The sequence below is a fragment of the Podarcis gaigeae genome, assembly GCF_964106915.1.
Source record: "Podarcis gaigeae genome assembly, chromosome: 8".
Lineage (NCBI taxonomy): Eukaryota > Metazoa > Chordata > Lepidosauria > Squamata > Lacertidae > Podarcis > Podarcis gaigeae.
In genome coordinates this window covers 78,489,694-78,512,497 of record NC_139684.1, presented here as the reverse complement: position 1 = coordinate 78,512,497, position 22,804 = coordinate 78,489,694, and the positions used below count along the sequence as shown (strand labels likewise).

General features: G+C 42.8%; 1 protein-coding gene across 1 annotated transcript in view; it reads left to right on the top strand.

Moving 5' to 3' along the window:
* Positions 1-19,465, top strand: part of LOC310851733 (uncharacterized protein) — a 112,063-nt gene extending 92,598 nt beyond the window's left edge. Inside the window, exon 5 of the transcript XR_014567795.1 lies at positions 19,068-19,465. The gene's annotated coding sequence lies outside the window, so the exon portion shown is untranslated. The remainder of the gene's footprint in view (positions 1-19,067) is intronic.
* The last annotated feature ends 3,339 nt before the right edge of the window (positions 19,466-22,804 follow it).

Sequence of the window (22,804 nt, the reverse complement as noted above, 5' to 3'; positions counted from 1 at the left end):
GCCAGACCTCCATATTTAAAGGTGGAGCTCAAATCTTGTTTCTTAATCCTTTTAAGTCCAAATGTCCCAAAAGCTCCAACTTCCACCTTAATCAGATTTATAGTCCATAGATCTTCAGATCTCCACAGAAGGAGATCTTTCCATTCCTCATTCTTCAATTCAAACCAAATTTTCATCATCCAGTCCTTATTTTCTTTTATATCCATCTTGACAGGCCTCTGGCTCTCCTTTGCCTTCTGCAGCATTACAGCCCCTCCTTCCTGCTCCTCCTGTTCAGCATATATCTCTTTCTCCACTTCCTCAAATTTCTCAAATTTCTTTTCTTGTTCAGCTGCCTGGACTTTGTACATCAAGTCCTTATCCAACTCAGTAGATTTGTTTACTGTTGACTTCAAAGTTGTGACACTTGTAGACAAAACATGACTTTGCTCTTGCAACTTTCCCAAGAGAAAAAAAACCTTGTCCAGATCAGCTAGTATTTTTCGACCTATATCCATTCTTGTAATGTCCCTGAACCCCCTCTAGAGGGATTCTGGTTATTCAGTATTCCTTCCACTACCAGCCCAAAAGTCAAGTTAACTTGTTTCAGTTCTTCTTTATTTTCAACAATTTATAACTATATTTTAACTAATGTAACCAGCAAGAACATCAGAAACAAAGTTCTCTATTTTTTCCAACTTTGACAGCTAATTTGACAGCTGTCAAAATCTTCTATGTCTCCTCAACAGGCTCCTCTCGCAGATCACTCCCGGGTCCCGGGGGGGGTGGCACTTTAGCTTTCAAAGTTAGCTCTTGTCCTCCAGCACAATTACTTATACTATCAATCCGTGCAATTAATAGCTTTATCCAATAAAAAAGAGATGTTCTCTCGGCCTTAGTTATTTAGTCCTTGCTTCAAATTGTTTACAAGGCGGGGAGACGGACTTCCTCTTTGCGCCTTCCCCGATCGTGCCGAATTCAGACAAAAAAAAAATCGGTGAGCGCTGACCTTTTTTCCTCAAAACATTCGGATCCAGAAGCAACAACCCGTGAGTAAAGAGGGACTTTTTACAACTGGACTCTAAATTAACGGAAATTTGGCTGAAAGCAGAGGGATGTTAAAAGGAAGTCCGTCTTCCGCTGCTATTTAAATTACAAAGCAAAAGAGCTGGAGGAGTGGAGCTATTGTAGAGGCTTTTTAAACCATCTGATTTGAGCATCCATTGAAACTACATTTAGACAAAGTAAGGACTTATTTATTGGATTTATCTTCTATTTGAACTGTGTTAATCTTCTGCTTTGGGAACTACAAATTCAGACTGAGAAACCCAGGTACTTGGGCTGCCTGAACAGCAGAACTGTCAGTTTGCAAACTTGGTTATTGTGTATCTGGTTCTGCAACATTCTGAGCATTTTCAGACTTGCTACTTTGAAATACCAGTTAGCACTTGTCAGAAACAATGTTATGCTACTAACACCAACTCTGCTAAGTACTAGCTTGAAGGTCTCGGGACATTAAATTTAACTTTATTGATCTTATTTGATCTGACTTCTTCCCTCAAGACATTCCAAGCTCCCTCTAGAGGATCCTGGACTTACAGCAGGGACATTATATTACTTTCTCTTTCCCTTCCTCTTATTTGACTGTCTACTCTGGGCTGTTGCATTCTCATGGGAACAACTCAGCTTGACCTTGACTCCTAGATAAAATTGGAATGAGCGGCACAAGAAAAAGGGGAGCAAGAACTAGACAAACAACCTTAACCTCGGCCTTGCAGACACGCAGATCATCTGTACCTACTCTGCCGTTGGCAGGAGAAGGAGAAAGTGTGCTTACTCTGCCGTTGGCAGGGGAAGAAGAAACTGAGCAGCTACAATTGGAAGATATGGCCTCAGGGGCAACTGCCTCAATTTTAGAGAAAATTTATGAAAAATTGGAGTCTTTGGATAAGAAAGTGGAATCTTTGGACAAGAAAGCAGATGAACAAACAGCCAAAATTGATCAAAATACAGCTTGCCTAAACAAAATAACTGCTCAGGTGACACAGAACGTACAAGCAATTGGGCAGCTATCTGAGGCCACTCTAGAAAATCGTAAATTGGCAGAGGCTACTAGCCAAAAAGTTGATAATCTAGAACAAGAGGCAAAACCAATTTTTAAGCAAGTTGGAGAACATCAGATGTATTTGTCTATGATAGAACTGCGGAACCGGGATAACAACCTAAGGTTAAGGTCAATACCAGAAGTTGAAGAAGGTAACCTAGCTGAGTTCTTGACTAAAGAATTTTCCAAGTTCTGGCCTATAAAGGAGGACGAACACTTTAAAATAGTATCGGCTTTCAGACTTGGAAGATTGGTAAAGAAAGACAAGCCCAGAGACTGTTTGATAACTTTGAGATCGAAGGAGGAAAGGGACAGGATATTGGGCCTACACTACGAAAAGTCACTTGACATTTTGGACAGAAGAGTCGAAATTTACAAAGATATCCCGAAACAACTGTTGGACCTTGGATCCACCTATCTGGAGTTGGTCAGACTGTTAAGGAGCAACTCAATCATCTTTAGGTGGGAATTTCCTCAGGGACTATCTTTCACCTTCAGAGGGAAGAAGGTTAAAATTAAAACGCCTGAAGATAGAGACAAATTCTTGATTGCCTACGGAGAAGACCTTCAGAAAGGAATCGATTTACCTTTTGGGCCAGAAGCATCTGCGGTACCTGCACCCTCGGAACCTGAAGACCCAGAGAAAAAGATACCACCTCCAGAGAAATAACAGATTTGTTCAGGATGTCTCTGTAACTGTTGAGTTGGAACATTAATGGGTGCAATTCCCTGGAAAAAAGGAGGAAGATATTTTATATATTGAAAAAAGAACAATTGGATATCATTTGTCTGCAAGAAACATATGTGACTAGGCTCCATAGAAAAGTGCTAATAAATAAAAGATTAGGCCAAGAATTTATTTCTTCGGATCGGGTGAAAAAAAGAGGAGTGGTGATCTATGCAAAGGAGAGCCTTTCACCTAAACTTTTATTCAAAGATGAGCAAGGAAGAATTTTAGCAATTGAGATACAACATCAAGGAGAGAAGTTTTTGATACTAGGAATTTACGCACCAAACGAGGGGAAATCGGAATTTTACAAGAAGTTGCATGAGAGCGTCCTGGACTATCTGGACTATGACAACATCATTATGATGGGAGATATGAATGGCGTGGTCTCAACCAATATGGATAAGTCTCAAAACCAAAATGTGACAAAAGATGGCAGACTACCTAAGACTTTTTTTGAACTGACTGACAATATGGACTTGATTGACACCTGGAGGACAAAGAACCCCTTGGGAAGAGAAGGAACATTCTTTTCTGAAGCCCAACTGACATGGACAAGAATCGACCAAATATGGATATCTAGAGGTCTGGCATCTAAGACCAGAAAAGTGGAAATCTGCCCAAAGACATGCTCCGACCATAATGCGGTAAAAATGGGCATGACACTAACTCCATCCGGCTCCTTTAGATGGAAGATGAATGACAACTTGTTTAGAGATCAGGAGATTACCAAGAAGGCCCAAAAAGTTTTGAAGGACTACTTTGAGATAAATTTGAACACTATGGTGGAAAAAAGAATCATCTGGGACGCAAGTAAGGCAGTGATGAGGGGGTTCTTGATACAACAGAATGCGGTGAAGAAAAGGACACAAAATGAGAAAAAAGACAAGATTTTGGGGGAAATTAAAGAATTTGAAAAGAAGCTAAGACTAAATCCGAAGTCACAGCCGATCCTGAGAGAAATTAAACTCTATCAAGCACAGTATTCTAAATTGATAAATCAGGAAATAGAATGGAAATTTAAACTAATGAAATAAAGAACCTTTGAATCGGCGAATAAATGTGGGAAACTGCTAGCATGGCAGTTGAAGATGAGACAAAAACTAAACACAGTTACAAATTTAGAGATTGATGGAAGAAATATTCAGAACCCTGTAGATATTAGAAAGTGCTTCCAGAGATATTTCAAAAAACTGTACACTCAAGGGCCGCAAGATGAGGCTGTGATAAAACAATTTTTGGAAAAGAATGGATTACCAAAATTGCCACAAGAAAATAAAGTAATCCTGAACTCTAAAATTACACGACAGGAGATAGAACAAGCTATTCAGAACATGCAACTGGGCAAATCTCCAGGGCCAGATGGGCTAACCTCCAAGTATTATAAGACACTGAAAGACTATTTGATACAACCATTGTTGGAGGTCAGCAATGAAATTTTGGAGGAGAAGAAGAAGCCGGAATCGTGGAAAGAAGCATTTATCACATTGATACCAAAATCGGAAACTGAAAAGACCCAACTTAAGAACTACCGTCCCATCTCTCTTCTAAATGTGGATTATAAAATATTTGCAGATATTCTAGCAAGCAGATTTTAAAAAGTTTTAAATGAGGTAATTCACAAGGATCAGGCAGGCTTCCTCCCCGGCAGACATTTATATGCTAACACAAGGAACATTGTTGATATTTTGGAACTTTTGCAAACAAATATCAACATAAAAGCAGTGTTAATTTTTATAGATGCGGAGAAGGCCTTTGATAATATTTCTTGGAAATTTATGAAGAAAAATTTGGAAGGAATGGGAGTGGGACGGGGTTTTGAAAACGGGATAGAAGCAATCTATTCAGAACAAAAGGCGAAACTGATAGTTAACAATGTGATTACAGAAGAGTTCAAAATTGAAAAAGGAACACGACAAGGCTGTCCTATTTCCCCATTGTTATTTATCTCGGTCCTGGAGGTGCTCTTGAACATGATTAGAGGGGACCGGATGGTTGAAGGAATTCAGGTCGGAGCGAAACAATATAAACTTAAAGCTTTTGCAGATGACCTAGTTTTGACCCTACAGAAGCCAGAATCTAGCACGAAAAAAGTATTGCAATTGATTCAAGAGTTTGGTCGGGTGGCGGGATTTAAATTAAACAAGCAGAAAACTAAGGTATTGGGGAAAAACCTGACAGTTACAGAGTCAGAAAGGTTTCAGGAAGAGACAGAGTTAAATGTGGTTAAAAAAGTAAAATACCTAGGGGTAAACATAACAGCAAAAAACCTGAGTTTATTTAAGGATAATTATGAGAAATGCTGGTCAGAAATTAAGAGAGATCTAGAAAGTTGGACAAGACTGAAGCTTTCCCTGTTAGGCCGAATCGCTGCAGTAAAGATGAATGTATTGCCAAAAATGTTGTTTGTGTTTCAAACATTACAGATTGTGGACAAAACAGAGTGCTTCCGGAAGTGGCAGAGAGATATTTCCAAATTTGTCTGGCAGGGCAAAAAGCCCAGAATTAAGTTTAAGATATTAACTGATGCGAAAGAAAGAGGGGGCTTTGCCCTGCCAGACCTAAGGTTGTATTATGAATCAGCAGCTTTCTGCTGGTTAAAAGACTGGCTGCTTCTTGAGGACACTGATATATTAGATCTGGAAGGTTTTGACAATGCGTTTAGTTGGCATGCATATTTATGGTATGACAGGGTTAAGATTCACAAGGCTTTTAAAAACCATGTTGTCAGGAAAGCAGTGTTTAACGTCTGGATAAAATACAAAGACTTATTGGAAAATAAAACACCAAGGTGGCTTTCACCACTGGAAGCTAAGGCCCGGAAAAGGCTCAATATGGAGGCCAAATGGCCAAAGTATTGGGAAATATTAGAAAAAGATGGAGATAATTGGAAACTGCAGAGTCAGGAGAAAATGAAAGACAAAGTGCGAGATTGGTTACATTACGCCCAGATTAAAGAAGTTTTTAAACTCGATAAAAAGTTAGGATTCCAGGTGGAAAAATCGAAGTTAGAAACGGAATTGTTAGAGCCTAAGACTAAGGTACTTTCAAGAATGTATAACTTGCTGCTAAAATGGAACACACAAGATGAAACGGTCAAATCGGCTATGATAAAGTGGGCGCAGGATATTGGGTATAATATTATGTTTGAGGACTGGGAAAGGTTGTGGACTACTGGGCTGAACTTCACTGCTTGTAATGCTTTGAAAGAAAATGTAATGAAAATGATATACAGATGGTACATGACCCCAGTCAAACTTGCAAAAATATACCACTTGTCTGATAACAAATGTTGGAAATGTAAGGAAAATGAAGGAACGTTCTTTCACCTTTGGTGGACCTGCCCTAGAGTGAAGGCCTTCTGGGAAATGATATATAATGAACTGAAAAAGGTATTTAAGTATACAGTGGTGCCCCGCAAGACGAACGCCTCGCAAGACGAAAAACCCGCTAGACGAAAGGGTTTTCCATTTTGGAGGCGCTTCGCAAAACGAATTTCCCTATGGGGTTGCTTCGCAAGATGAAAAAAATCTTGCGTCCCCCCGCGGGGTTTTTTCCGCTTTTTTCGCCCTTTTCTTAAGCCGCTAAGCCGCTTATCAGCTGTTCCGCTGATAAGCCGCTTAACAGCTGATCACTGGAAGCCGCTTGACAGCTGTAGCGCTAATCCGCTAAGCTGTCAATGGGCTTGCTTCGCAAGACGAAAAAACCGCTAGACGAAGAGAATCGCGGAACGGATTCTTTTCGTCTTGCGAGGCACCACTGTACCTTCTCTAAGAAACCAGAGGCCTTCCTTTTGGGTATTGTCGGCCAAGGGGTGGTAAAGAAGGACCGAACATTTTTTATGTATGCAACAACAGCAGCAAGGATACTTCTCGCGAAGCATTGGAAAACTCAAGATCTACCCACACTGGAAGAATGGCAGATGCAACTGATGGACTATATGGAACTGGCTGAGATGACCGGCAGAATCTGAGACCTGGGAGAGAAGACGGTAGAAGAAGATTGGAAAAAATTTAAGATTTATTTGCAAAAATATTGTAAACTGTATGAATGCTAAGCAGGATGCTTGATTATAAACAATTTGGCACCATTAAAATAGATGAAGCGAATTAGGAAGATAAGTTAAAATGTAAGAAAAAACAAATTTTTAGATAATTATTTGATTAAATTCAATTTTTCAAGGAGTATAACTAAGGTATCTAAAATTTGAGATATAATATTGGAAATCAGACAGTAAGGATGGAAGTAAGGTGATAAATTGCTGGTATAACTTTACAACTTGGAATGTAGGAGCGGGAGATGTGAGGAGGTCCAAAGGAAATAAGAAAATATGTTATGATATGTAATAATTTTGTTTGTTTTTTATACTGTAACTTAAAAATTTCAATAAATATTATATAAAAAAAAAGATTAAAAAAGGATGTGTACAAAAAATGGAAAAGGGGGGAAACCACCAAAGAGGAATTCAAACAAATAGCCAGCACGTGTAGACACAAAGTCAGAAAAGCTAAAGCACAGAATGAACTCAGGCTTGCTAGAGAGGTTAAAATCAACAAAAAAGGCTTTTATGGGTAGGTTCGTAGCAAAAGGAAGAACAAAGAAACCGTGGGGTCACTCAGAGGAGAAGATGGTGAAATGCAAACAGGGGACACAGAAAGGGCTGAACTCCTCAATGCTTTCTTTGCCTCAGTCTTCTCCGATAAAGGAAACAATGCCCGACCTGAAGAATTTAGAGCAAATGATTCAGCAGAGGAAACACAGCCCAGAATAATTAAGGAGATAGTACAAGAATACTTGGCTAGTTTAGATGTATTCAAGTCTCCAGGGCCAGATGAACTGCATCCAAGAGTATTAAAAGAACTGGCAGATGTGATCTCAGAACCACTGGAAGTCATCTTTGAGAATTCCTGGAGAACAGGCGAAGTCCCGGCAGACTGGAGGAGGGCAAATGTTGTCCCTATTTTCAAAAAGGGGAAAAGAGAGGACCCAAATAATTACCGCCCAGTCAGTCTGACATCAATAACAGGGAAGATTCTGGAGCAGATCATTAAGCAAACAGTCTGTGAGCACCTAGAAAGGAATGCTGTGATCACCAATAGTCAGCATGGATTTCTGAAAAATAAGTCCTGTCAGAAAAACCTGATCTCGTTTTCTGACAGAATTACAAGCCTGGTAGATGAAGGGAATGCAGTGGATGTAGCCTACCTTGATTTCAGCAAGGCATTTGACAAGGTGCCCCATGATATTCTTGTAAAGAAGCTGGTAAAATGCGGACTCGACTATGCTACCACTCAGTGGATTTGTAACTGGCTGACTGACCGAGCCCAAAGGGTGCTCATCAATGGTTCCTCTTCATCCTGGAGAAGAGTGACTAGTGGGGTGCCACAGGGTTCTGTCTTGGGCCCGGTCTTATTGAACATCTTTATCAACGACTTGGATGATGGACTCAAGGGCATCCTGATTAAATTTGCAGATGACACCAAACGGGGAGGGGTGGCTAACACCCCAGAGGACAGGATCACACTTCAAAACGACCTTGACAGATTAGAGAACTGGGCCAAAACAAACAAGATGAATTTTAATGTAAAGTATTGCACTTGGTCAAAAAAAATGAGAGGCACAAATACAAGATGGGTGACACCTGGTTTGAGAGCAGTAAATGTGAAAAGGATCTAGGAGTCTTGGTTGACCACAAACTTGACATGTGCCAACAGTGTGACGTGGCAGCTAAAAAAGCCAATGCAATTCTGGGCTGCATCAATAGGAGTATAGCATCTAGATCAAGGGAAGTAATAGTGAGACTGTATTCTGCTCTGGTCAGACCTCACCTGGAGTACAGTGTCCAGTTCTGGGCAGCACAGTTCAAGAAGGACACTGACAAACTGGAACGTGTCCAGAGGAGGGCAACCAAAATGGTCAAAGGCCTGGAAACGATGCCTTATGAGGAACGGTTAAGGGAGCTGGGCATGTTTAGCCTGGAGAAGAGGAGGTTAAGGGGTGATATGATAGCCATGTTCAAATATATAAAAGGATGTCACATAGAGGAGGGAGAAAGGTTGTTTTCTGCTGCTCCAGAGAAGCGGACACGGAGCAATGGTTCCAAACTACAAGAAAGAAGATTCCACCTAAACATTAGGAAGAACTTCCTGACAGTAAGAGCTGTTCGACAGTGGAATTTGCTGCCAAAGAGTGTGGTGGAGTCTCCTTCTTTGGAGGTCTTTAAGCAGAGGCTTGACAACCATATGTCAGGAGTGCTCTGATGGTGTTTCCTGCTTGGCAGGGTGTTGGACTTGATGGCCCTTGTGGTCTCTTCCAACTCTGTGATTCTATGATGCCGCTGAATGCATGCCTGAAGCACTAGCCTTTCTTGGAACAATTCAAGCTGTGTACCACCGGTTCAGTTCCAGACCAAAATGGAGGGAATTTACTACAAAACTATATTGGTTGTTCTCTTAATGTTATGTCTGAAACAAAATGGTTGACTGTGTAAAGCCTTCTGCATCTCACTTGACTGTCACTTGACTGGTCACTTACCATCGGCAGCGGTGAGGACTGAAGGGCCTGACCCCTCACAAGGCCTTCACCATCTGGCCTACAGGGCAGGGCCCAAGTCCTTGCACTCCAGCTATAAAGACTCCTGCTCCAGTGAGGACTGGACCTTTGACTGTGGTGAGGACTGCAGGGTCTGTTCCCTTTGTAAGGCCATTACCAGCTGACCTATGAGGTGAAACCAGACTCATGTGAATGAACTCTTTGGGCAGGGCTTGGCGGTGGCGGCTGGGGGGTGGGTTCTGCTGTTGTTTCCCTGCTCCAAGTTTCTAATTTGTTTAAAACATTCTCAAGCAGCTTTTAATTTGTGGGGTTTAAAAATTCAGCTGTTTTGTTTTGCAGGATACATTCTGTAAAAGGATTGTATATTACAAAACTGAACGTGCCAAGTTGGCTGAATCTAGAGACTTTCCTCATATATTGTGGGGAAATTGGGGTGGAGAAGGACTGGAAGGTCATTTGGTGAAATTACATCCAAAGGAGATCGATCGTTGTTTCTTAACCCTGCTAATGACATGGAACTGAAGAGGCAGTTGGCAGAAGATCATGTCGTTCTAAAAAAACACATTTTATTAATTTCAGCACTGAAATTTGTGTTCCAAGAAAACATTCTATGCAATTTCTAATTTCATCATTTCCCGCCCCTCACTGGACTAGTTCTTCCCACCTCTACTCCCAGGCCTCCCCGCTTTGGCCTATAAATTCCCCCACATCAGCCTCTTCCTCCACAAGTCACCTGCTGGCTTGTTCTGAGTCTTTCTAAGCTTTTGATCTCTTCAGCGCTATGAAGGCTTTCCTCAGGATCTGCCTTCTCCTGGCCGTGTTTCTCCCAGGTGAGTAGGAAGCTGAAATCCTGGATTCTTCTTTTCACTACCTGGGAGGGGATGTGGAGTGGACTAAGCTAGAGAGACTGAGATAGGTTCATTGAAGGAAAACAAAAATATGCTGAAAAGATTGTCTTTGGTAGAAGGGGCAAAACTAGGCTTTATTTCACCCAGGTCAAACACCCAGTTTGGCACACACACCCCACACGCATTTCCATACACACAGAGGCTGAGAGCCGCAATGCAGCCTCTGGAGGCTTCACCAAGGGCAAAGAACTTGGCTAGTCTTCCCTCCCAGCAATGGCACTGCCTGTTAGTGCTTGATTTTATAATGCTTCCTGTGCTGATGTGGTTGCTCTGTTTGGGCTTGTTACACTTCTCATGAGACTGGGCCACCTGCCCATTACTTCCAGCACAAGTGAGCAATTCATGGCTTATGGACCTCATGTCAGCTGCAATTGGTTGTCTATGTCACATACCTGCGGATTGACCCTTTGTCATGTTTCGGTAACTGTGCTTCCCTCAGTTGGCCAAGCAGGTGTTTGGCAGGGCAGATGAGCACACATTCGATTGTGATGAAGATGGATGGGGAAGGCTTTCCTGGTGCATCCTTCTCCCCATTGCCCTCATGCTCTGCTCATGCTCTGGGCTGGTGGTAGCACACTTCCTAGCACCAATAATGTGGGCTGTGTGCAGAAGTGTGTGATGGGACTTCTGAAATTGCACTGTACAACTTAATGCCCATCTGACTGGTGCAGGGAAGAAGGGGGAACCACACAGTCAATTATCTAGGCAACAGGGAGAGGTAAGGTGGAATGTGCTGCAATGGGGGAAGGAGATGCCATTGCTTTGGTATGGGGATGCATGAATCACCATAAAGCTATTTCTCTGTCTGTCACAGTGAGCGGGTATGTTTGTGTGGGAGAAATGGGGGGAAGGTGTGTATATGTGTACATGCATCTTCCAACCCAACACTGCTTGTGGATCCTGAAAACCAATAAGTTGACCCTTTAATGAGTTGCTTTTCCCTCCTCTAAAAGCTGAACAAGACACTTTAAATAAGAAATAACTTTTACTTTGTGTGCTTGCACGTTCAGATTAATATGTACAATGCAGGAAAATAAAAAAAATTCCTTCCAGTAGCACCTTAAAGACCAACTAAGTCAGTTCTTGGTATGAGCTTTCGTGTGCATGCACACTTCTTCATTTTTTTTGTTTTGACTATGGCAGACTATGGCAGACCAACACGGCTACCTATCTGTAAATGCAGGAAAATGTTGATAATATGTCTTATATAGATTTGTTTCTAACATAAATACTGTTATAGACAAACTGAGGCTGATAGCAGTACACCACTTCTGCTGCTCTCATACAGAAGATGGCTAATAAGGGCCACTGCTGTACCACCTGACTCAAACGTTTGACATTACAGAGTTCTACAGACCTTGTGAGCATTATTTAGCATTTTGGATGCTTTCATCCCACATGACCCACTATTGCAAGTGGATCCTGAGTTGATGAAAGCTGCTCCTATTTCGTTTGTTGGGTTATATTCAACAAAGGTTGAGCTCATGGTCATATTTCTAACCATGAATGTAGGATGCTGTTTATCATGGAATGAGCAACTTTGTGGCGCCACTGAATGTTTCCTCATTTCTCCTCACTGTGGCAAATCTTTTCTGTGGCGAACATTTCAAGCTTTTTTGCGAAATTGACAACGGCTTTTGCTTTAAACATTATTTCGAGGGCTTTTTAGGTGAGTATGTCTTTTCTGTTTCATTAAAATTGGGTGTGTGGGTCCACCATTTGGTCCCTGGAGTATCTAAGGATGACCTTTCATGCATTCAGGTGAGTCATTAAATGCTGGACAACCAAAGAACTGGAGATGAATTGAGGTGAGTGTATATGTGAACCAGGCCTGTGATTCTCCCCAGAAGATCCTGTAGAGTCTGTTGACATATAATGGTCTTGCTTTCTTCAAGGGATTTGAGTACATCTGGAAGATTTCTCTTTCTGGGGCCCACGAAATTCTGCCAGGAAACATGCTGTGAAGAAAGAGCCTGAGCTGCACATCAATTCTGAGTCAAGCCTCTTCTTAGCAAAGAGGATACTTAAAGGGCCTATTTGAGGGACCAGAGAAACTTGATCAGAAATAGCTAAGGCTTCTCCATTCCCATAAGAGAGGAGTGGGCCTTTAAAAAACTGAGCTGCTTCTTGCAGTTTGTTCCCCTTCCAACAGCAGGGGATCCAGCTGCCTTTCCAGCACTGTGGTTCCACGATGGAATCTTCTAAAAAATGATGATTCTTTGTGAGTAAACCTGAATAACAAGTGATGTGCTTTGGTTAAGATTAGTTTAGTTTAGAGCCACAGTGCTTGGGTTTATTTTGTATTCTGCTTTGACTTTCTTCATGTTTCCCTGTTACCTTAATTCCTAGTAGGTTTCTTAATTTGACTGCTGAAGTGTACATGTCTTCCAATGTCGGGGTTTTAGAATCCACACATGACTAGAACCTACTGTGATTTTAGGATAAGAGATGTAGGTGACCAGCACACTCCTCTGAGTTCTGGGAGACTCAGAAAGAGTATGGGTTGCCACTAAACTTTGAGACAAACCACAAAGATGCAGGGCAATCAGAGGAGTGTTGTGGTACTGGCTCCAAACCTTTGAAAAAGTGATTGCTTTAGTGTACTCCAAGTTTTCTCCCAACTGGGACTGCAGGAGTAAGTGAGAGCGTGGTGACAGCAACTACTGGAGATTAAGGATCTACTGGCTTTGCTGCTGGGCTGTTGTGTTGCTGTTGGCCAACACAAAACGTATTAGAGCTTTTCTTGGGAACCCCTCCACTGCCACACATACCACGACAACACACCTTGTTATTTGCTTGCATACAACATAGTGCTGTAACACACCTCTGTATTTTCTTTGTGCATGTGTGCAGGGGTTTTGTTGTTTAGAGTCACATTCCATAACATTTAGAGAGTGCCAAGAGAATGTCGCAACTGGGAGTGTGATAGCACTAATCTATGCAAATTGTAATGTATTTAATTCAAGCCTCAAATATGTTCTTCATTGAAATGAAAGATGGTTTATACATTACATTGTTTCGGTGATATAATACCTGCTCACATGAAGACAGGAAGCTACCTCCTGCAGACTCAAACCCTTGGTCCATCTTTGTATTGTCTAAACCAATTGGCATGAGGTGTCTACTGTCTATTGTTAATTTCCCCCATCCATACCTGGAGATGTTAGTCATTGAATCTGGGACCTTATGCATCCAATGCAAATGATCTACTAGTGAGTTAGGGCCCTTTCTCTGTAACATAATAGAGTGTGTTAATATCTCAGCTATGGACTTTAGACAGGGCAGCCAATTACTGTTAACATGCTTTCTGTGAATATTCTCTGGCCTTTGCCTCACACCTCCCTCCTCAACTGATATTCCCAAATGCCATGTATGATAATTCCTCACTGACAGTTAACTACCAACTGATAAGAAACATGAGCCTATCGGGGTCTGCTGTTTCCTTGACTAACCAGAATTAAATGACCTGAACCCAGCCCTTTGAAGCAAGATTCAAAGTCATCTTCTCACTGTCTCCAAAGCAGCAGCTGCCAAGTAGGCAGTGATGTAGTGTGTGTGGGGGGGGGCATTGCCCTGGGCACATTTTTTCAAGTGGGTGCCATCATGTGCTGCCACTATAGCTCCCTCAACCAGTCCATTCCTTGGGAGCAGAAGCGTTGGAGAGGTGGTGATACTGCAGCTGAGGGAGGTACGAACTCCATCTGCCACTGTGCCTTGCATGGCTGTGGGAGCTCTTTTCTCCCTCAGTATGTGGGGCTACTGGGGTGCTGTGGTGGGCTCCTTCATCTTCCGCGTCCCTCTCCCAGTCTGCCCTGCCCTCCGGTGCTCACAGATACACATGCTGGGCACCATGGGCTCATGCAATGCCGCAGCAAGTAGGTCTGCAATATTATAATACCATACTTCCTCAAACCCTGACAGGCACACTCTGACATTTCACAATAATCTCTCTCTTAAAAAACAAAGCCAACATGAACAGACAATATATACATTTCCTCTTAGAAGGTTACATGCACCAACCACTGGATCCTCCTGGAAAAGCTATCTGAGCTGTGGGTGGGTGGTAGTGCTTTGTAGTGATTCTGGTTGTCTTCAGTGGGTGATTTTCAACACTATAGTGACTTGTACCTGAGTGACAGGCCATAATGATAAACAGGAACGTAAAGTTGCTGGAGCATCATGAGTTAAGTGAATTAACCAACCTGATATAGTTTGCAAATTGAGGCAAAGAGGCAGTAGGGATGATGAGTTTGGGAGCTCTGCAGACGCAGTCCCCAATTCCCCCCCCCAAGACATTTGCTTGTTGCAGCAGTTATCAACTGATGTGCTAAATGCTGTGTGATTTTTAATTGTACTTTTCTTATTGCCTTTAATCCTTTCATTGTATTTTATTTTCTCCTACAAACTTGGCCTGTGAAGTGAACTTTCACCACCTCCATACTAGCCTTCTCTTTTTCCAGGGTTGCCAGTTTTTCTTACCATGTTATTTATTTATTAAATTTCTATACCACCCTTCATCCGAGGATCACAGGGCAGTTTACAGTATAAAAACACAAAAATGCATAGCATAGTAATATATTCTTCTTCTGCCTCTTAAAAATACAGTGGTGCCCCGCAAGACGAATGCCTCGCAAGGCAAAAAACTCGCTAGACGAAAGGGTTTTCCGTTTTTCGAGGCGCTTCGCAAGACGAATTTCCCTATGGGCTTGCTTCGCAAGATGAAAACGTCTTGCGAGTCTTGCGAGTTTTTTCCCTTTCCCCCCTTTCCCCCCCTTTTTCTAAGCCGCTAATAGCCGCTAAGCCGCTAATAGCGCTAATCCGCTAATAGGGATGCTTCGCAAGACGAAAAAACCGCTAGACGAAGAGACTCACGGAACGGATTATTTTCGTCCTGCGAGGCACCACTGTATAGTATATGGCATATTCTTGAGTGGGCCTCTGAAACAACTAACTGATTATTAGGTAGAGATGGATGGTAGATTAGCCTGTTTCGAGCCCTTAGCAAAAACAAGTCTGCCTTGACCCATTTATGTGCAATTTTTTAAGGAAATATCCTAGAATATTTACATGGTTTTGGAGAAGAAAATATGTTGTACTCATTGGTTGATTACTAATGAAATGACTTGAATTACTAGCTTGCAAATTCAGTGCTTGACATATTTTATTTTCTTCAGTCACCCATTTGACAAAAAAAATGTTTAAAAACATCATCTAGATTTCAGTAAGGAGAGATGTGATTTGAATTTTTGCACATTTAGTCTTTTCAATTCTCGCTCACAGATGGGTCTCCAATACACACCATGTTAAAAAAGGGATGTGCTACAAATTGTCCCTCAATGAATTACACCTTCTCTACATTTGAAGGTTACCTAAGGAGTGTCATCGTTTGCTGCCAAGATGACTTTTGCAACGAAAGATATATTCGTGGTAAGTAGCTGCATTCTTGTAGAATTCTATGTATTCTTGTAGAATTCTATGTATCCCTGAGTATGAATATCATTGAGGTTTCCCATTTCCCCATTGGTTGCTCATAGACAAATGCTGCTGTTCCAGTGCAATAGCCATGTTCCTAGTTTACATGGGAGATGATTAGAATCAGCATCACCATCTGTGTCTCAAGGGGGAAGCAAGTGTCCTGTCTGAAGCATTTATTGACAAAGAGCTTCAAATGACCCCTGGGTGATTCTTCATTTATTGGGGGATTGGGGAGTGATAGAGAGATGAATAACCACTAAAACATCAGACATTGGGTGCCATTTGCGGACCAGCGCGCAGCACTCCCGATCTCCCTAGAGACAAGCCAGTCGGTCTGAGCTGGCCTGCTTTCCAAGTGTCGCAGACCATTGGGCTTCCTGCCAAACCCCTATTTAAACCAGCCAATCTGTGGTGTCACTAAGGGCCAGGCCAAGTGAGCGGACCGCGAGTGAGAAAATTTCATTCCGGTCTGCTCTGGGGTTTTATAAGTGGGGCAGAGGCAGCATGGGACGCACAGTCGTTTCCTGAGCTTTACCCACCCAACCCTCTCTTTAAACTTTTCCTTTTATTTTAGTTTAACCATTTTCCTTTCAGGTTTGTCTTATGATGGTTGCTGTTGAAGAACCAGGAAGGAATTTTCCCTGCTCCGCAGGTTTCACCTTCCCCATAGGAATTGTCACAACTTTAGTCATCATTCGAAAGGAGGGGAGACTGCAGTGGTGACTCACCCCTCCTTGCGATGGCGTTTTCAGGGTTCAGGTCTTGTGTGAAGGGGGACACTGGCCATACACTGGTAGGTTGTCGGTGAACTTCCCAAAATTGTTTGAAGAAGTGGGGGCTGGCTATGTAAAGATGCATTTTACAATGCCCCCTCTGATCCGAGTAACTCTGCTGTGCCTCAGTTCCCTGGCTGGGGGGCTGAGAGGGATACACGCCCAATGCCTAATCCAAAGTTTCCTACATGTGAAACTGTGAATAATGTTGTGGCCATTTTAATCATAATAAATGTTGACATGTATGATTCATTGCTCTAGGCCTGTCTCCCAGGGGAGAGGGGGGGTCTCTGCCTGGACACACAATACATTTCTTCCTTGCTCCCTACTAGCCCAACTAGATCCTAGGAGTTCTCCTGCATGGGAGAACTGTGGAGGAAGTCAATTGACCTGTAGTTGCTGCTGATGGCTCTCCAGCCAGAGAACGACAAAAGCAGCACTGCTGCTCCAAAGGGCATTGGGACTGTGAGGCGGGTGCCCTCAGCTAAGGTTTAAAAATGGCCTCTTGTGCAGGTTGACTTGTCTCAGGACCCTCCTTGGTGGAAGGAAGGGTTACCAGGAGGGTTGTGTACACTTCCACCCCTCCTCAGGTGAGAGTCTGGAAAGGGAAACTGTGACCTGGGAAGTAGCGAAATTGTTGTCAGGAATATATGTGTGACTAATGGGTGGCAATTTGTATTATTATTTTATACGGTTCAGTAAGTGAACCATTTCTTTCTTTCGTTGGTTTTTGAAGTACATTTTTGTTGTGTGGAAGGAGTGACTAGCGATAGGGGATGGTGACTTGAGTAAGAAATGCTGAAGTGACTGGGCAGATGATGTGCTTGTGTGCATTTGGGAAACAGAATGGGATCAGTGATACTGACTGAGGAGCAGGTATTTTATTATTTGTGTAAATGTAGGGCATAAATTCAGGGGACGCAGGTGGCGCTGTGGGTTAAAGCCTCAGCGCCTAGGACTTGCCGATCGAAAGGACGGCGGTTCGAATCCCTGCGGCGGGGTGCGCTCCCGCTGCTCGGTCCCAGCGCCTGCCAACCTAGCAGTTCGAAAGCACCTCCGGGTGCAAGTAGATAAATAGGGACCGCTTACCAGCGGGAAGGTAAACGGTGTTTCCGTGTGCAGCTCTGGCTCGCCAGATGCAGCTTTGTCACGCTGACCACGTGACCCGGAAGTGTCTCCGGACAGCGCTGGCCCCTGGCCTCTTAAGTGAGATGGGCGCACAACCCCAGAGTCTGTCAAGACTGGCCCGTACGGGCAGGGGTACCTTTACCTTTACCTTTACCTTTACCTAGGGCATAAATTCAGTGTAATGTGTAGTGAGTTGGGAGATGTCTTGGCAAAAGGGTTTCTGAAGAGAGGGAAAGGATCCCTGAATCTAAATATAACTTATTTTTATTTCTTTTGAGATTTGATTGCTTTATTGCATTGCATTGTAGCTATGTGTAAAATTGCTTTTTTTTGTAATTTCACAGTTTCACACACACACACACACACACACACGCACACACACATTTTTAATTGGCAAACCACTTAGAGACTGTATTGTGGTATATAAAAGTTTAAAACATATATAAGTGTATTGAATACAAATAATAATAATAACAAGAAGAAGAAGAAGCAGCAGCTGTATTTACTATTTTAAAAATGTATATATCTATATCTAGATATATATGTGTATACCCTTCAGCAATAGGTGACAGCATAGTTTACAACATAGTAACAAAGTAAACAGCATAATGTAGGGCTGCCAAACATCTGGGTTTCCACGGCCATAACCATGTGTTTGTGGGGGACAGGGGCGGGAGATGTCCCAATGTCCTCTCAGGAAATGTTGGAACATATACCTACCAGGTCTGGGCCTGGCTCACAAATGGGTGGCCTACCACCTGAAGCCTGTCTGGCTTCTCTCTCCCCAACCCAAAACACACCATCCAGGCAGGTGAAGTCCTGCAATCCGACTGCTGGCATCTCAGTCTAGGTATTCAAGGTAATAACCAGATCTGCATTGTCTGCTTGATTAATGCAACCCTCTGGCAGGATTAAAGAACTGAGGCCTAGGATTTTTTATGGAGATATATGGGCTGGATCCATGTGTTTAGTGTACAGATTGCTTTTGGCAGATCCATCATATGAAAACAATGGACTAATGTGTCATGCTTCTGGCCCAGAAGATTATCCGAAGTGGGAAAATCTCAGCTGTAATGGTGATGAGACTCGATGCTTTGAGTTTGTCCTTGTTCATGGTAAGTATCACTGCCAACAAATGTGAGGGAGATTAGAAACACAGCTTGCCAGGGTGGGTTGGTTGCTCTCTTATTCTGTTTGCAACTTCCTGCCAGAAAAAAAGATTTCATGTTTTGTGGGGAAGGGCAGGGGTTTTTTTCCTGAACATATTACAGTATTATGCAGTATAGAGTTGAGCCTATGAAGTGATGATCCAGAATGCAACATTGAGCCTCTCTCTCTCCCCATCCCAGAATGTGGATTAAGCCACTCTTGCATAATAACAAAAAAATATACTTGTGACCATGCCTCTTTCTCTTTACCAGATGACAGTTCGGTTACTGATAAGGTTTATAACGGCTGTGCCACCCCAACGTTTTGTGAGTTGGCTAGGACATCACCGTATTATAACTACCTTTTAGGCACTATAATAGAAGCACGATGCGGTGATACTCTGCCTTCTGGAAAGAAGCTCAACAATGAAGGGTAGTTAGGAGAGAAGAATGTCTCCATCATTTTGGATCCCACCACTTGTAGCATCGGTAGAGGTGGAGATTGCCTCTCTGATGGTGGGTTTGCAGAGTTTCTGGAATTCACAGGACTCCTGTGTCTTTTTTCTGGCATTTGGTGGAGGCTGAATGGGATGCAGGGCAGAGAGAAATGTGGGGCTTGGGAGCTATGTCTCATGATATGGTTGATGGGGTTTCCTTCCTTCATAATAAACATAATAAACTATTGTGGCAAATAAAATTTTGTTGTGTTTCTGCATTTATCAAATTAACAATATTTAGCAGTGGTGAAGGACAGAGTCTTTAGAAGGAACAAATGGACAATTATTAGTTAATAAAGTTGCTAATAACTAATTGCATTATGTTTCTGGAAGCCCAGGCCAATTTTCCAGATTTCCCTGAGAATCAGCAGCATAAAATTCAATGAAAGGGGATAGAGGTATTTGTCCACAGTTTCCTTTGCGAAACAGTAATAAAATGAATAATGTAGATTTCCTCATGAGGAGGATAATGGTATAATATTGTTATCTAATTGACTCTTGAAGCTTAGATACTTCTCTTTGTTTCTTTTAAAAATGAGAAATATTGGGACTCCCAGATGCTGGGAATCTTGATGGAGGGGGCAGGGAGAGTGCCATTCTGATAGTGTCCCTCCTCCATCACCCATTTGGCCAAAAATTAAATTAGTAAACATCATCTAGATTTCAGAAAGGAGAGAACTGATGAGAATTTTTGCAGATGTAGTTATTTAATTCTTCTCTATCACAGATGGGTCTAAAATACATGGCAAGGATGACATGGGATGTGCTACAAATTGTCCCTCAACGAATTACAGTTTCACTGTATCACAAGATTTCTTGTGATAGTGATTGTGATAGTGATAGTGTCCCTCCTCCATCACCATCCTCTTCTTCTTCATCACCATCATCTTCTTATTTAGACATGTTAGTTGCTTGGTACCTGAAGTCTCTAAGTAATTGTTGTTGTTAAAATTTATATATCACCCTATATCCAGAGGTCTCAGGGTGGTTCACAGAATATAAAACCACAAAATACACAAACAAAGCAAAAACGACCCAATAACTCGCCCAACACATTTTAAAAGGGCATAGGATGCCCATCAAACAAAGGCTTGGTTAAGAGGAAAGTTTTTACCTGTTGCATAAAGGTGTAAAATGAAGACCGCAGGCAAGCATTCTACTAGAATCAAAGAATCATAGTCATAGAGTTGAAAGAGACCACAAGGGCCATCGAGTCCAACCCCCTGCCAAGCAGGAAACACCATCAGAGCACTCCTGACATATGGTTGTCAAGCCTCTGCTTAAAGATCTCCAAAGAAGGAGACCCCACCACACTCCTTGGCAGCAAATTCCACTGTCGAACAGCTCTTACTGTCAGGAAGTTCTTCCTAATGTTTAGGTGGAATCTTCTTTCTTGTAGTTTGGAACCATTGATCCGTGTCCGCTTCTCTGGAGCAGCAGAAAACAACCTTTCTCCCTTCTCTATGTGACATCCTTTTATATATTTGAACATGGCTATCATATCAGCAGCCTGACTCCCTCCTCTGGCAACCTGCACAGAATTTTGCTTAATCGGTTGCCATTAATTTGATTTTAATTAATTTTTATAATGAAATATTTTTAGAATGTGTGATTATTTGATTGATTATTTGATTGTTGTTAGCCACCCTGAACCCGGCTTCGGCTGGGGAGGGCGGGATATAAATAAAATTTATTATTATTATTATTATTATTATTATTATTATTATTATTATTATTATTATATCACCTCTTAACCTCCTCTTCTCCAGGCTAAACATGCCCAGCTCCCTTAGCCGTTCCTCATAAGGCATCGTTTCCAGGCCTTTGACCACTTTGGTTGCCCTCCTCTGGACACGTTCCAGTTTGTCAGTGTCCTTCTTGAACTGTGGTGCCCAGAACTGGACACAGTACTCCAGGTGAGGTCTGACCAGAGCAGAATACAGTGGCACTTTTACTTCCCTTGATCTAGATGCTATACTCCTATAGATGCAGCCGAGAATTGCATTGGCTTTTTTAGCTGCCACGTCACACTGTTGGCTCATGTCAAGTTTGTGGTCAACCAAGACTCCTAGATCCTTTTCACATGTACTGCTCTCAAGCAAGGTGTCACCCATCTTGTATTTGTGCCTCTCCTTTTTTTGCCCAACTGCAATACTTTACATTTCTCCCTGTTAAAATTCATCTTGTTTGTTTTGGCCCAGTTCTCTAATCTGTCATTTTGAAGTGTGATCCTGTCCTTTGGGGTGTTAGCCACCCCTCCCCGTTTGGTGTCATCTGCAAATTTGATCAGGGTGCCCTTGAGTCCATCATCCAAGTCGTTGATAAAGATGTTGAATAAGACCGGGCCCAAGACAGAACACTGTGGCACCCCACTAGTCACTTTTCTCCAGGATGAAGAGGAACCATTGATGAGCACCCTTTGGGTTCGGTCAGTCAGCCAGTTACAAATTCACTGAGTTGTAGCATAGTCGAGTCCGCATTTTACCAGCTTCTTTACAAGAATATCACGGGGCACCTTGTCAAATGCCTTGCTGAAATCAAGGTAGGCTACATCCACTGCGTTCCCTTCATCTACCAGGCTTGTAATTCTGTCAAAAAACGAGATCAGGTTAGTCTGACATGACTTATTTTTCAGAAATCCATGCTGACTATGGGTGATCACAGTACAGTGGTGCCCTGCAAGACGAACGCCTCGCAAGACGGAAAACTCGCTAGACGAAAGAGTTTTCCGTTTTCGAATTGCTTCGCAAGACAAATTTCCCTAGGGGCTTGCTTCGCAAGATGAAAACACAGCACTGATTTTTCTGTGTGTGTGTGTGTGAGTTTACGAAGGTAGGAGCTGTGCTGCCATGGGACCCAAGAAGACTGCTGCTGCAGAGGCCGGCGAGAGGAAGAAGGAGAAGGTGACGCTGGAAATGAAGAAGGAGATCATCCGGAAGCACGACGGCGGAATGCGTGTGACGGACCTCGCCAGGGAGTACGGGAGGAATCCATCGACCATCGGGACCATCCTGAAGATGAGGGAGAAGATCCTGGCGACTGATGCAGCCAAGGGAGTCACCAGGATCGTGAAGAACCGCCCAGCTGTTCTGGAGGAGCTCGAGAAGTTGCTGCTCATCTGGTTAGAAGAGAAGCAGCGTGCAGGGGACACAGTGACTGAGGCCGTCATTTGTGAGAAGGCCAAGGCCTTGCACGCAGACCTCGTCCGGGAACAGCCAGGAACCTCAGGTGAGCCAGAAGTCTTCAAGGCAAGCAGAGGTTGATTTGACCGGTTCAAGACAAGATCTGGAATCCACAGCGTGGTCAGGCATGGAGAGGCTGCCAGTTCTGATGTTCCTGCGGCTGAAGAGTTTGCAGCGGAGTTCCTGGAGGTTGTGAAGATGGAGGACTACGTTCCACAGCAGGTCTTCAACTGCGACGAGACCGGGCTGTTTTTGAAGAGGATGCCCAAAAGGACTTTCATCACACAGGAGGAGGCCAAGTTGCCTGGCCACAAGCCCATGAAGGACCGTC